General features: G+C 37.6%; 1 protein-coding gene and 1 pseudogene across 1 annotated transcript in view; one reads left to right on the top strand and one right to left on the bottom strand.

Annotated features, from left to right (window-relative positions):
• Positions 1-13340, bottom strand: part of Kcnh5 (potassium voltage-gated channel subfamily H member 5) — a 420336-nt gene that overhangs the window by 317555 nt on the left and 89441 nt on the right. The window lies entirely within an intron of this gene.
• Positions 5073-7525, top strand: LOC105743482 (annotated as a pseudogene).

The following is a 13340-nucleotide window of genomic DNA, read 5'->3' as shown; positions in this document are numbered from 1 at the left end:
GTAGCTCAGTTCCACAAGTGACACCTAGCCACCAGTAACTGTCACGGTCATTATCCACAACACACTAGAACTTTGTGCGATATCCTATCCTCAAATTGTTAGAAGTGCTGGTCACTTACTTGCCATTCCAGTATTTATCTTATGTTTTACTCTTAGTACTTCTTCGCTATCATGAAAACTTTTTCTTAGTTCAATTGTTTTTATAACAATTTCAAATATTTTCTGAATATTGCTTAATCTTAATTTTTGTTCTAAGATTTATACTGTATCTTTGACTTACATTTATTTAAAAGACATTGTATGATATCTTCTAGTATTAGAAACTTTAAAAAGTGTATTTCCATTTTCTGATGACTTTAAAAAAAAAAAAAGAACTTCTATCTTAAGCTGATGATGAAGCTTAAAATCAGTGTCTGGAGAGGAGGGGCAGAGACTCCCACTTATCACTGGATCAGCTGTCAAGACATTTTTTATTAATTTTATTGAGAAACAAATAGCAAGGAGACAGTTTCAAAACCGATTAGCAGGACAGTTTCAATAATTAATACATTGCATACTGTTGTCTTCGTAGTGGTTATTCATAGTACAAGATGCAGACTTGATATCCTTTCCAAACACTATTACTACAAATCTTTCTTCTCACTGAATTAATGTCAAGAGATTTTTATGCCCTTGCTATGCAGATTGCCTGCACCCAATGAGCCTTGAAGCAGTTACAGAAAAGGGACCTCTGCCCTCCAGCTCCTCTTGATTAAGAAGGATGGAATTTCTTAAGTAGGTAAGACAGATGAGAAGCACCTGACTCTTATTCCCCTGAGGGCTGCAGAGTGCAGAGCTGGCCAGGGCTGAGGCTAAGCCAGCAGCTATCTGCCCCGTCCCTTGCCCTCCTATGCTCCCCCTTGCACAGCAGCGGACTGGGGGTTTGCTTCTCTGACTATCCCGCCATAGCCTCCTTAGCTATCAAGCTACCACTTTGCACTCCAATGTGATTTTGCTACTAGTATTGGGACTAACTCTGATTTTGTTTAAACTTAGTATTGCTTCCACTAATTCAGCTGCTTCTATGTATTAATTTCCAAGAATTAGGTTAGAAAATAAACAAGTGGTATCAGTTGATGGAAGGAACTTCTTCCTTCCTCATTAATGGACCTCATGGAAGACTTGAATCAAAAAAATATTGGGTTATGGTACTTATACATGACCCTAATGTTTGCCCTGTGTGATGTGCTAGAGATACAAAGAGGTACCAAAAGTCATCAGCTCTAAAACATTCAACATCAATGTTTTTAAAAACTCATGCAATCTCTATCACTGACCAACACTTTTCTGGAGTGGAAGACCTATGTGTCTATGTGCCAGTGGCTACCTCCTACTAAGGTGTTCTGTGACATCAAATACTCACTGTATCCAAAATTCCTATCATCATCATCTTCTCCCCTGTCCCCAACTCTGCATCATTCTAGTATTCCTGATTTTGGTAAATTGCCCCATGACATTTCTAAATGCCTAAATCAAAAACTTGGACTTGGTCCTTCAGTTATCATGGAGGTTATGTTCCAGCCACCCCTGCAATAAGTGAAAATCAGCCAAATAGCAACATTATATCTATTTTAATATTAATATATATATCTTAAGGCTTTATAAACCCTTCCCACACTCTTACAAACCTTTTCCACACCTTTGAAAACATTTCTGATGTTCTTAACCACTTCCTAAACTCATAAACTTATATAATTTTAAAACATATATATACTGTACAGTACTGCAAAATTCCACAATACAGCAAAAAAATCTGCCATAAATAATTTAGATTAATATTTTTGAAAACCTGCGAAACAGGGAGTCTACAAAAGTCAAATCATGAAATAGTGAAGGACTACTGTACTTTCTTTAACTATTACCTACATACACATTACATATCAAAGCACTTCTAAGCCTTATAGATTTTAATTTATCAATGAATATCTCCCAAATTGAATATCCCACCATCTTTATAGGATCAGGCAATATATCATCTTTCACTGGAGCTAGGTAGCAGAATTCAAAGGAACACACAACTCACATAGTTCTGTCTAGAGCACCAATCTGACCATGTCCTTCCCCTCTGTCAACCCTTTAACAAGGACAACACTGTACATCTCTGAAACATACATGTCATTCAGTGTCTGAGCCCTCGGAATGCACTGTATCTACAGCCCGTCGCTGTCTCACAGTCTTGCCAAAACCAATACTGAATTAAGTGAAGAAAGGAGAGAAGGAGGAGGAAGGAGAGAGAATTAAAATGTGTTACATCCATGTATCAACTCAACTCCCCTGTAATAAATGCAATCATTACGTACTGCAACATGCACCAATAAAAATTTAAGAAAAAAATGTCTACCAAGAAGTTTTCATGTATCCCAGGATGCCTCATGTTTCCACACATTGTAACCACTCCGCCACCCCAGCATGTCTTTTCGTTGCACAATTTGTTTGCCTAACACTTACTGATGGACTCGGGTACCATAAAGCTTCTCTTTGAAAGCTTCTTTGAACTACCAATAAAAGAGAGGTGTCTTCCTCCATGCATGAACTCCACAGGTATAGCACAAACATCATGGGCACCGCCAGGATTACCAAGTGACTTTCATTAATGCACTGTTCATTTCTTCACACTTAGCATAAGCTATAAATGCATGAATAAGCAACTATTATCAATATTTTTATTTGCAAATTTAACATCAGATTAAAAACTGATCAGAGAGTTTTAATGCAGATTTAATAGGACTGAACAAAGAATGCAGCATGTTTAAATGAAAAATATAGTGAAAGACACAACGCTATTAATCTCTCTCAAAATACTCCCCATCACTTCAAAATATGAGTTGGGTTAAAAGAGAAAACCATTTATAATCAGCTTGTAATAGCTGAATCTTCAAAGCAACCAAAATGTCCATCAACCAGTGAATGAATAAAAAGGATAAGGGTGTTTTTCTATAATGTAGTATTACTCAGCCATAAAAAAGATATTTATAGCTAGACAGATGGACCTTGAGACCATAATTATAAGTGAAATAAATTGGACACATGTGTAAATATCACATTATCTTTCTGGTGCAAGAAGCTGAAAATGTAAATAAGAATACAAATGTACAACAAATATTGTGAAATGGAAAGAAACTGCTCAAAAGGAAGTGGGAAACAGAAGAGGAGGAAAAAGGAAGGTAGGGAAAGAAAAAAATGAGACAAGAAGAATAAAATGAAGGAAGCAGAAGCGGGGGTTGAAAAGAGGGAATGGGATTGAGAATAATGAGGAATCAAAATATATAAGTACAAAGGACAGCAAGAAAGTTCAGTGGACTAAGCACCTGTTTAGGCAAGCGCAGGGACAGTGGTATGACCCCTAGCACCACACCTTGTGCTGGCCCCACCTCCAGGCACCTGAGCCAGCCGCCAAGACCAGGCGTGGTGGCACACACCTGTAGTCACAGCCCTGGGGAGGCTGAAAATAGGAAGATCACTCTGAGTCTGAGATGTATAGTGACATCCTGTACCAAATACATAAGATGATAGATAGATAGATAGATAGATAGATAGATAGATAGATAGACAGACAGACAGATAGAAATTCCCTATAATGGATGTGGTCTTATGTATACCTAGATTGTACCAATAAGCTCAAAAAAAATAAAATAAAATGTAAAAGAGAAAACTATTTTCATTCCCTTTGTACAATAAAGTTTACCTAAAAATATTTTTGAAAGTATAAAAAGAGATATCAATGACACAGGAGGAATACAAATCTTTTTAAATATCAATACACAATAAAATGGCATAGATTCTTTTATTTCACAACATTGTGCTGAGAGGTAAGTGAATGAAGAAGACGCGGGACAATGAAAGCTGATTACCATCCTCTGGTTTTTAATTTGGAAAATACCACATCTCACTGTGTTTCTTAATAAAGAGTCAGTGGCATCTAATTTAATTTTCAAAACAGCATGATCAAATAATCTGTGTATGTATGCATATTAATTTGATCAAAATAATATGTACTACATAATGCATATAATACTACCAGTAATGTGATCAAGAAATATCTCATCCTTTTACCTTCAAGTGAAAAAGAAGAGGTAGATGAAACAAGCTGGAAGTTAAGGACATAGAGTTGGTTATGTCCCAAGCAAATGTATCAAGGACAAAGGCACTAAAGAACAACAGTAATGACACAGTAAATGCTATTATGAAACTAACAACATAATCATTGGAAAAGGTTTTAGAACAGTGAAATTTGTAGCATTCATATTTGTTTTCTCCAAAGATTAAAACAAGGGCCGGCCAAATAGCTCAGCGGATTAAAGCACCTGAAAACAGGCACAGGACCCGCGGGGTTCAATACCCGGGCCTGCCGTGCTGGCTCCGCCCCCAGGGTATGCTGAGATGACAATTGAGACTGGGCATGGTGGCACGCGCCTGTAATCCCAGCTCTTGGGAGGCTGTAAATAGGCAGATCACTATGAGTCCGATCTAGTAGAGAGACCCTGAACACCCTGTAGATCCTTCCCTAAAACACATACACACACAAAAGATTAAAAATAGGGCTATCAGTGAATAATAACAGAAAGAAACTGAAAGATATGACATTAATTCATCATTTCTAAAAGTGTTTTGAATCAACGTATTTTGAGTAAGAATACACTTCAATAGAAAAGAAAAGGGAGTTCATCACATCATGACTTTAGCTGCCATTTTTTTCTGTCTTTGGTTGTCTATTACCAGGACTGGTAAATATTAGGCAGCAAAGACCTTTTTGTTGAATGGATAAATGGATGAAGGAAGGAAAGAAGAAGTGAGTTAAAAAGTTATACATCAATTAAAAGCATCTGTATTTTAAGTTAAATTAAAATATACAAAAGGAAATATGCTCAGCTCTTAACAGGGTTCACATAATTCATATACGAAGGAAGAACTCTGGGCTGGAGAAGGTGGGGAGGGTATGACAGTGGAGGCTGGGTGAGGGGACAGAAGAAGCTTTGAGGATTAAGATTCTCCTTTGAGGTGCTGCCATCTTGGTTCTGCATTCCCCACACAAAATGCCTGGTGAAGCCACAGAAACTGTCCCAGCTACAGAGCAGGAGATGCCACAGCCCCAGGCTGAGACAGGGTCTGGAACAGAATCTGACGGTGATGAATCAGTACCAGAGCTTGAAAAGCAAGATTCCACACAACAAGCCCAGCTGGCAGCAGCAGCTGGGATGATGAAGAACAAGTAGGTAAGGCAAAACAGTCGGAGTGAAAAGAATGTACGGAAGGCTATGTCCAAACTGGGTCATTGGCAAGTTACAGGGGTTACCAGAGTCACCTATTCAGAAGTCTGAGAATATCCTCTTTGTCATCACAAAACCAGATGCCTATAAGAGCCCAGCTACATAGTTTTTGGGGAAGCCAAGATTGAGGATTTATCTCAGCAAGCACAGCTAGAAGCTGCTGAGAAATTCAAAGTTCAAGGTGAAGCTGTCACAAACATTCAAGAAAATACACAGACTACAACTGTACAAGAGAAGAGTGAAGAGAAGAGGTTGATGAATCAGGTGTGGAAGTTAAGGACACAGAGTTGGTTATGTCACAAGCAAAAGTGTTGAGGGTAGGGGCAGTCTGAGCAATGAAGAACAACAGTAATGATATTGTAAATGTTATTATGGAACTAGCAATGTCATCATTGGAAAGGAGGACTTTTTTGGTGCTTCAAAAAGATCACTGCTGGGACTGGGAAGATGGCTCAGTAGAATAAGCGCTTGCCTGGCAAGCATAAGGGCCTGAGTTCAATCCCCGGTTCTGAAAAAAAAAAAAAAAAAAATCACTGCAGCTTGGTTTGAAATTTGTACTGTTTCTATCACTAATAAAGTTACGACTTTTGGATGAAAAAAAGATTCTCCCTTCAGAAACAAAATTAGGGAAGTGCTCACAGAAAGAAAGGTGGTAGCGAATGTTGAGCTGACTCATGCATACTGAGAAATTATGGGAGAAAGATTTGGAAATAATTATTCCTTTCTAAAGAAATCAGAGCCAATGGCAATCACCAAATGAGTAATTGTTTACAAGTTTTGCTATCAAACCTCCCGAAGAGATGGAGAACCACTGTAAAGATGAGAGATGTTTCATTTCACATTTAAATCAACAGGAACACTCAGTGATGCTCAATAATCTTTTCTCTCTTCTTAGAGCCATCTTACAGTTCCCAGCTCTAAGCACAAGCATTCTTCTCAAAACATTCACATTATTATTTTATTATTTTTATTCAGAAACAAATAGCAATGAGACAGTTTCAAAACCGATTAGTAGGACAGTTTCAATCATTAATACATTGCATATTGCTGTCTTTGTAGTAGTTATTCATAGTACAAGATGCAGACATGATACCTTGTCCAAACACTATTAGTACAAATCTTTCTTCTCACTGAATTAAGAGAAAGTAGCTGTATGTCTATCATAACTATTTTGTATCTATTTTGGTCCCTCATTTGTATCCCCTTTTTTTGTTTAGTTTTGTCAGAGATGGGTATTCCTTTGCCATAAAAAAATTTGTTTTTAAACTGTACAATGTCTTTTTTGTATAATTAACACACTACTGAATATATCTTTAGATAGCCCTAGCCTGGTGGTATTTGCAATAGCCACTAACCTTGCCTGGTACAGTATGGGGGTTGTAAACTGGCATGGGAATTTAAAGCAGATTCTCATTGGTGCACAGCACAAATTATATATATGGGGATGGTAGTTTTTCATCTTCAGTTGTCTCCGATGCAGCTTATAAGAAATAATTGTTCTATTAACTGAATGCAACTCTGTAAATGCAAAAAAAAAAAAAGGTTGCTACTGTTTTTGTTGACATTCTGAATGCTTCTAAGTAAATACAATTTTTATTTAAAAATTAAAAAAGCTTCATCTTTTATACAGCAAAAATAAAATAAAAAGATACCCACATTAGCCCTTGCTTCTCACCCCTACCACATGCCCAAATACAGCCTCAAGAAGAACAGAGGCTGGAAGAAACATGATGGCCTGCAACTCCCCTCCTCTTTCCTTCACCTTTATAGCAACTCACAGTGCCACCTACTTCTTGTCAGCATCTCTCAGAGAATCAGGCATGTGCTCTCTCTCTTGATTCCGTGTATGTTCCATTGACACGCACAGGGAAGTAGTTTCCAGATTTCCACTATTACTAACAATGCCGCACTCAACTTCCCCAAAAGGCTCTTGAATACTTCTAAGACTGCTTCAGTTAGTGGCTAAAGAAGTTCACTTGATCTCTCACCAACCCCCTTGTACAGTCAAACTTTGAAAAAGTTGAGCAGCCACACTGTCTAGGTCAGAAGGGTAAAAAAAAAAAAAAAAAAAAAGATGTATCAGCAGTTCTAACTTTGCCCAGCGATACATTTACTGATCTCACCTTTACAGAAGCCTAACTGGTGTGACTGATTATTCAGCACAGTTGCTGATGTTACTTAGCTGTGGTCGATACGGAGTAATACGAACAGACAGTTGAATATGAAGAGCTTAATACGTGCGCTGTAAGTTGTTCATGGCCTTAGGAGAACATTTATGCTTCTAAAAGCTCAGGATGCCAAATGCTTCTTAATAAAACATTAGTTTAGCTCTAGTGGGTTGCAATTAACCTCTTTGTCATGGACAGTCTAATCTTAAAAATGAAAGGAAGTCACAGAGGCAGTTAAATCAATCTATTCGACTGCAACACAAGATTCTAATCTATAAGAAAAAAGCTTAGGTAAACAATTATGCTCTTGGGCAAAGAGTCTACATGGGATAATTACTCATACCCCATCTGTTGTTTCCTCTCTGAAGAAATACATCTGCTTTCACAAAAACATTGCTATTTTTGCTATTAGTTTATGCTGTTGTTTTATTTTATGGCAAGAAGGTGCCATAACTGTTTGGCACAGGATATTTCACACCTCCATTATCATGGTAGTTTTGGAGTCTGTTTAAAAATACTGTACAGTATCAATGGGCACAGATTTGGACTGTCTATTTTAGAACACATAAGGATAATCAACAGGATGGATTTCTTGGATGTGATTTCTCCCCTTCGTATTATTGTAAATAATGTATCAGATATCATGGATGGGCTATTTACACAACAGTTTCAAGATCTGAGCACCAACAAGAAAAAAATGACAAGACTACTTTGACTCCTGAGAGTATTATCCAAATACTCAACAAAGTATTTATTGTTATTGTTGTTGTTCAAAACAGTACAACTTTATCAGAATGACATTGTTCTCTGCCTTTACAGAAGCCCTGGTTTGGACATGTGTTTAGGTTTTTTAGGGAGAAAGAATAATAGGAGATTAAGGGGGCTATACCTGAAGAATAATTTTCCTGCTAAAAACAGAAGGCAGTGTAGTGTGAGAGAGAGAGGGAGACAGAGGGGAGGAAGAGAGAGAGAAGGAAAGAGAGAGAGAGGGAGAGAGAGAAGGGGAGAGAGAGAGAGAACATGAATTTGAAATCAGTCATGTTGAACAGTAAAATGGCTCTTCAACAGTAAAATGGAGATAATATTAATTTTCAAAATTATAAGAATTAGAAATAATGAATCTAATGAATTTAATAATAATGAATCAAAGCTAGTATCCTTCCTCTTCAGTAGGTTTTGCTTCTATCCACTATGGTATAATCCATAGGTATTGTTGACATCACCCACTGCCACTCAGTTTAAGAGAAAAAAAAAATCAATGTGGAATAAAATCTTGGTGGTCATAGAATTCATTTCAAGAAATAAAACTGCCGTTAAGTTAGTTGGCTGGCATCATGTGACAGTTATACTCCCTGATAAGACTGAAGAATAAAATTCAGAATTAATCCACTTAGTCAAGCCTTTCAACCAAATGCCTGAGTTCTTGAAAAAAGCCGCAATACAAGGAGAAGGAAACTGATACCAATTCAAAGCAGTCAAGTCCAGCAGATCTTTAAAGGACACAGGTCTTCCCTCCAATCACTAGATCACTCTCACACTGAGGAGACAAAACGCTCTTATTTTGCATTACACCCTGGTTTTGCTTGTGCATACATTCAGTTGTATACTCTGAATCCCAAGACACTATATCCTGCATGCCAGCAGAACTATATCACCAGGTATTTCTTTTCAAAATCTGCAAACACCTCCAATCTATTCTCTTACAAATACCCCTCAGCTCCTTGATTCTTGATTCTTCTCATTTTATCACTGAATCACAACCCAACTTTGGACAATCCCAATTCATTGCCTACTTTGACATCTACTCCACTTTGGAATAAAACATAGGCCCATGCTCCCAGACGGTTGGCAAGCTCATACCCCAAGCCCCCAGGGGACCCCCCAGTACCCCCCAATCCCGTTGTAATTTCCTGTCCGCCCACTGTCCATTCTTTCAGATCAGCAGGGCACACCCACTCCTCTCTCCCCACACCCTCCACCACCCTTACTCCCAGTTGATAACCAAGAATAGAGGAGAACAGCAACCTGAGGAGTGTTTCTACTGTTTGCCTGTCTATCTTGCCCACTGAAATATGGCAGAATGGACTTTGTATCTCCAAAGATATGTTCTTAGTCTACATTTTTTGATTGGATAAAATAGATAAAAGTATGATACAAAGAATAAAAGTTCCCCTTAAAGGTCATGAAAAAGTTTATGTTAAGTACCTTTCAGAGCCCAGACCAAGTAAAAAGTAAGTCTACTATCTCCAAAGTCAGTGCTGTACACCAAAATCATTTTGACAGTATATTATCATGGTATCCTATCCACTCATTTCTCAAAAGTTTCCTGATCCCCTTTATTTCACTTTAAAACTTGAAAGATATATGTGCCAAGATTTCTAAACATACTTTCCTGTATGCTAGCTGCAAAGAAATAGTGGGATGATGCCTTCATGGTATAAATATTTCATTTCTTTTGAATATTTCATATTAACTATATATCTCACATGAATAATAGAAGGCAACTCGTATACAGCATTCGGGGCTACATCACACTGCAAGGCTTCTGCAGCACGGCAGTGTGTGTCTAGAAGGCGTGGAGGGGGCTCAAAATGAAAATCTTTTCAAAATAATCTCTTTTGCTAAAAACTCTGGCATGGGAAGGAGGTATTTCACACTGACACTTTTCACAATAAAGGGTGGTTTTCTTTATAAAATGTATACAGCTACCGGGCACATAGTATAAAAATCTAGTCATCTGAGTTGGGTGGGACTTACTCAAATAATACATTTTTATAAAGGTGAATAATTGATTTAAAAGAGACTGCACCTTCCAAAGCACTCTGCGACTCTGCTGTGGGCATGCAGGGAGATGGGGTGGAGGAGAAATAGTGGGCAGGCATTACTTTCAGAAATAAGTGAACTCTTCAAAGTCACCCTCCCCCAAGCTCATTGTGAAACACCGCCAACTTTCCATTTCCACAAATAGATGTGCAGCTGCTGGCTCCACCATCAAAGCTCAGGAGGTCAAAACAGTGAGTAGCGAGGACTATGTTTTCTTTGGCCGGTTTTGGCTGTGTCAAGAAATCAATCACTTAAAGTAAAAGAAAATAATACTCATCTGATATAAATACAAAGGGTTTTATTAGCAGCGATGAGTGTGACAAAACCTGGTCATTCAGGCTACTGGTGTATTCATTTGTGAAACAACAGAAATTCATTTTTGGACTATATTCAGTGACAAATAATATATCAATCATTTTGTCTTTTATTTTAAAATGTACCCCTGTACAAGGGCTGGCGAGATAGCTCAGCAGACTAAAAATCTGCTTAGGCAAGCGCAGGGACCAGGGTTCGATACCCAGTTCCACAGGTCATGCTGGCCCTGCCCCCAAGGTGTGCTGAGCCAGTGACAGAGTTCAGGCATGGTGACACATGCCTGTAATCCCAGTACTGGGAGGCTGAAAACAGGAGGATCACTACAAGTCCAATCTGCGTAGTGAGACCTTGTACCAAACACACAAATGAAAAAAAAAAAAAAAAAATTGCCATTGTGAGATATTGCTCACTGTTAGCTATAGATTTTTCACAAATGTTCCCTATCACATTGAAGACGTTCTACTCCTCCTTTTCTCAGAGTTTTGTCATGAATGGGCATGAATGGAAACTCTTCAGGAAAGGCTTTCACCATGCCAGCTGACCACCATGTGTCTTCTTCTCCAGCCTCCTGATGTGGTGAGCTACAGTGCTTGGATTCTGAATGTTCGGCTAGTCTTACGTATGTGGGATAAATTGCACTTCATTCATCTGTAAAGTTCTGTACACTGTTTGATTCAATTTTGTAAAAGAACTTTTATGCTTATAAAAAACACTGATCCCTAATCTGCCTTCGATGTAACATCATTTTCCGGTGCAAGGCAGTACTGACCTCACAGAAGGAGTTACAAAGTTCTTTCTACTTCTGTTTTCTGTAAGAGATATGGAGAGCTGGAATCACTTCACTATATGATGATCAGAATTTACTGATGAACCCACTCACACTTAATGTTCTCTTTTATCTGGAGATTATTCATTATTTATTAAATATGAATAGACACAGGGCAGTTTAGATTATCTATTTCTCCTTGAGTGTGTTTTGGCAATTTATGTGTTTCAGGGAATTAGTATCCTTCTTCTAAGTTGTCAATACTGGTTCAGACTCTACCTTTACTATTCTTTAACATCCACAGAGTGAGTGGCAATGGACCTTTTTTAATTTCTGGTATTGCTAATTCAGGTCTCATCTGTTTTTTCTTAGCCTGTTTAGAGATGTATTAACTTTAACAATCTTTTCAAGAAAATAGATTTACGTTTTGGTAATTTTTCTCCAAGTTATCCTTTCCCTTGATTTCATTGATTTCTGCTCTAAGGTTTGTCTGTTTTGTTTTCAGCTTGTTTTGGTTTAAAATGTTTTCCTTTGCCAGTTCCCTAAGATGGAAGTTTATAGTTATTATTTTTATAGCTTTCTTCTATCATATAAACATGCCACAAATGTAGTGAACTGTATTTCTATGTTATTCAAAATATTTCTCTAATCCGACTTCATTTATCCTTGAGTTATTTAGAAATGTGTTTAATTTCCAAACATGGGCTGGGGAGATAGCTCAGCAGTCTAAGCTCCTGCCTGGCAAGTGCAAGGTCCTGAGTTCAGTCCCTGGTACCTCATGCTGCGGTATAGGCCTGTAATCCCAGTGCTGGGGAGGCTGAGACAGAAGGATCACTACAAGTCCAAGCTTCATAACAAGACCCTATAATAGATAGATATAGATATAGATATAGATATAGATATAGATATAGATATAGACATAGATAATTTCCAGACGTGTGAGCATCTCCATTTCCGGATAGCTTTCTCTTACTGAATTCTAATTTAACTTGTCACAGTCTGAAAACACATCTCTTTTTTTTTTTTCCAGCACTGAAGATTGAACCCAGAACCTTGACACTGTGCCACAACCCCACCCCCACCTCACTCTCAGGTATTGTTTTGGTATTTTTCAAGGCAAGATCTTGCTAAGTCATGCCTGTCCTAGGTGGGGCTCAAACTTGTAATCTTCCTGTCTTGGTTCCCCAGAGTGTTCAGATTGCAGGTGTGCACAACCATGGAGAACATATTTTTTAAAATTTCTATTCTTTACAATTAGTTAAGGTGGCTTTTTACAACCTAGAAGCGATCTATCTGGTGAATACTCCTTATTATGTTGTGAAAAGTAGACCTTCTCTGGCTTTTGGATGAAGTACCACGACTTTTAAGACAAACAAATAAACATTAAACCTAAAGACCATTAGAAGTCTATTCTATAAAAAATAAACAAAAACAGTGCTTACGTATATCCTCAATTTCCCAGACAATGAGTGCATGTCTAAAAAGGCCCTAATGTTTAAAGATAACATCAATCCTAAACTGAATACTATTTGTTCTTTGAGAAGCTGGCCTAATGCCTTCTTTTTTTTAGAAACACTTACAAATTAATTGTCCTATGTCATAGTTAAATAGGTGATACATTGTGCAATACCAGAAACTGAGCAGACACAGTATTATATACTTGAACTCCTGTGCAAAGTATAAACAAATGGGATGTTTTTCCATAATTATGATTACAGTTGGAACGCTTAAAGCTTCCGTGCCATGTTTCCTTTCCTATTTTTAAGAAGAAATGGCAATGTTTGCCAAATGCAAAGAGGGAGACACTTCATTTTTATTTCCTAAGAGATATTTAAAAGAACCTTTCAAAAAACTACTTCTCAAAGAGTCTTTGAAATACTTCATTTATATTATACCAATTTCTAATGTAAACATAATAGGAAAGAATAAATTGAGAATAAACTACCAAGAAAAGACGTATAC

This window comes from Octodon degus, unplaced genomic scaffold (genome assembly GCF_000260255.1).
Source record: "Octodon degus isolate 3935 unplaced genomic scaffold, OctDeg1.0 scaffold00007, whole genome shotgun sequence".
NCBI classification, from domain to species: domain Eukaryota; kingdom Metazoa; phylum Chordata; class Mammalia; order Rodentia; family Octodontidae; genus Octodon; species Octodon degus.
The sequence above is the reverse complement of the archived record's forward strand: the minus strand, read 5'-3'. Positions and strand labels throughout refer to the sequence as shown.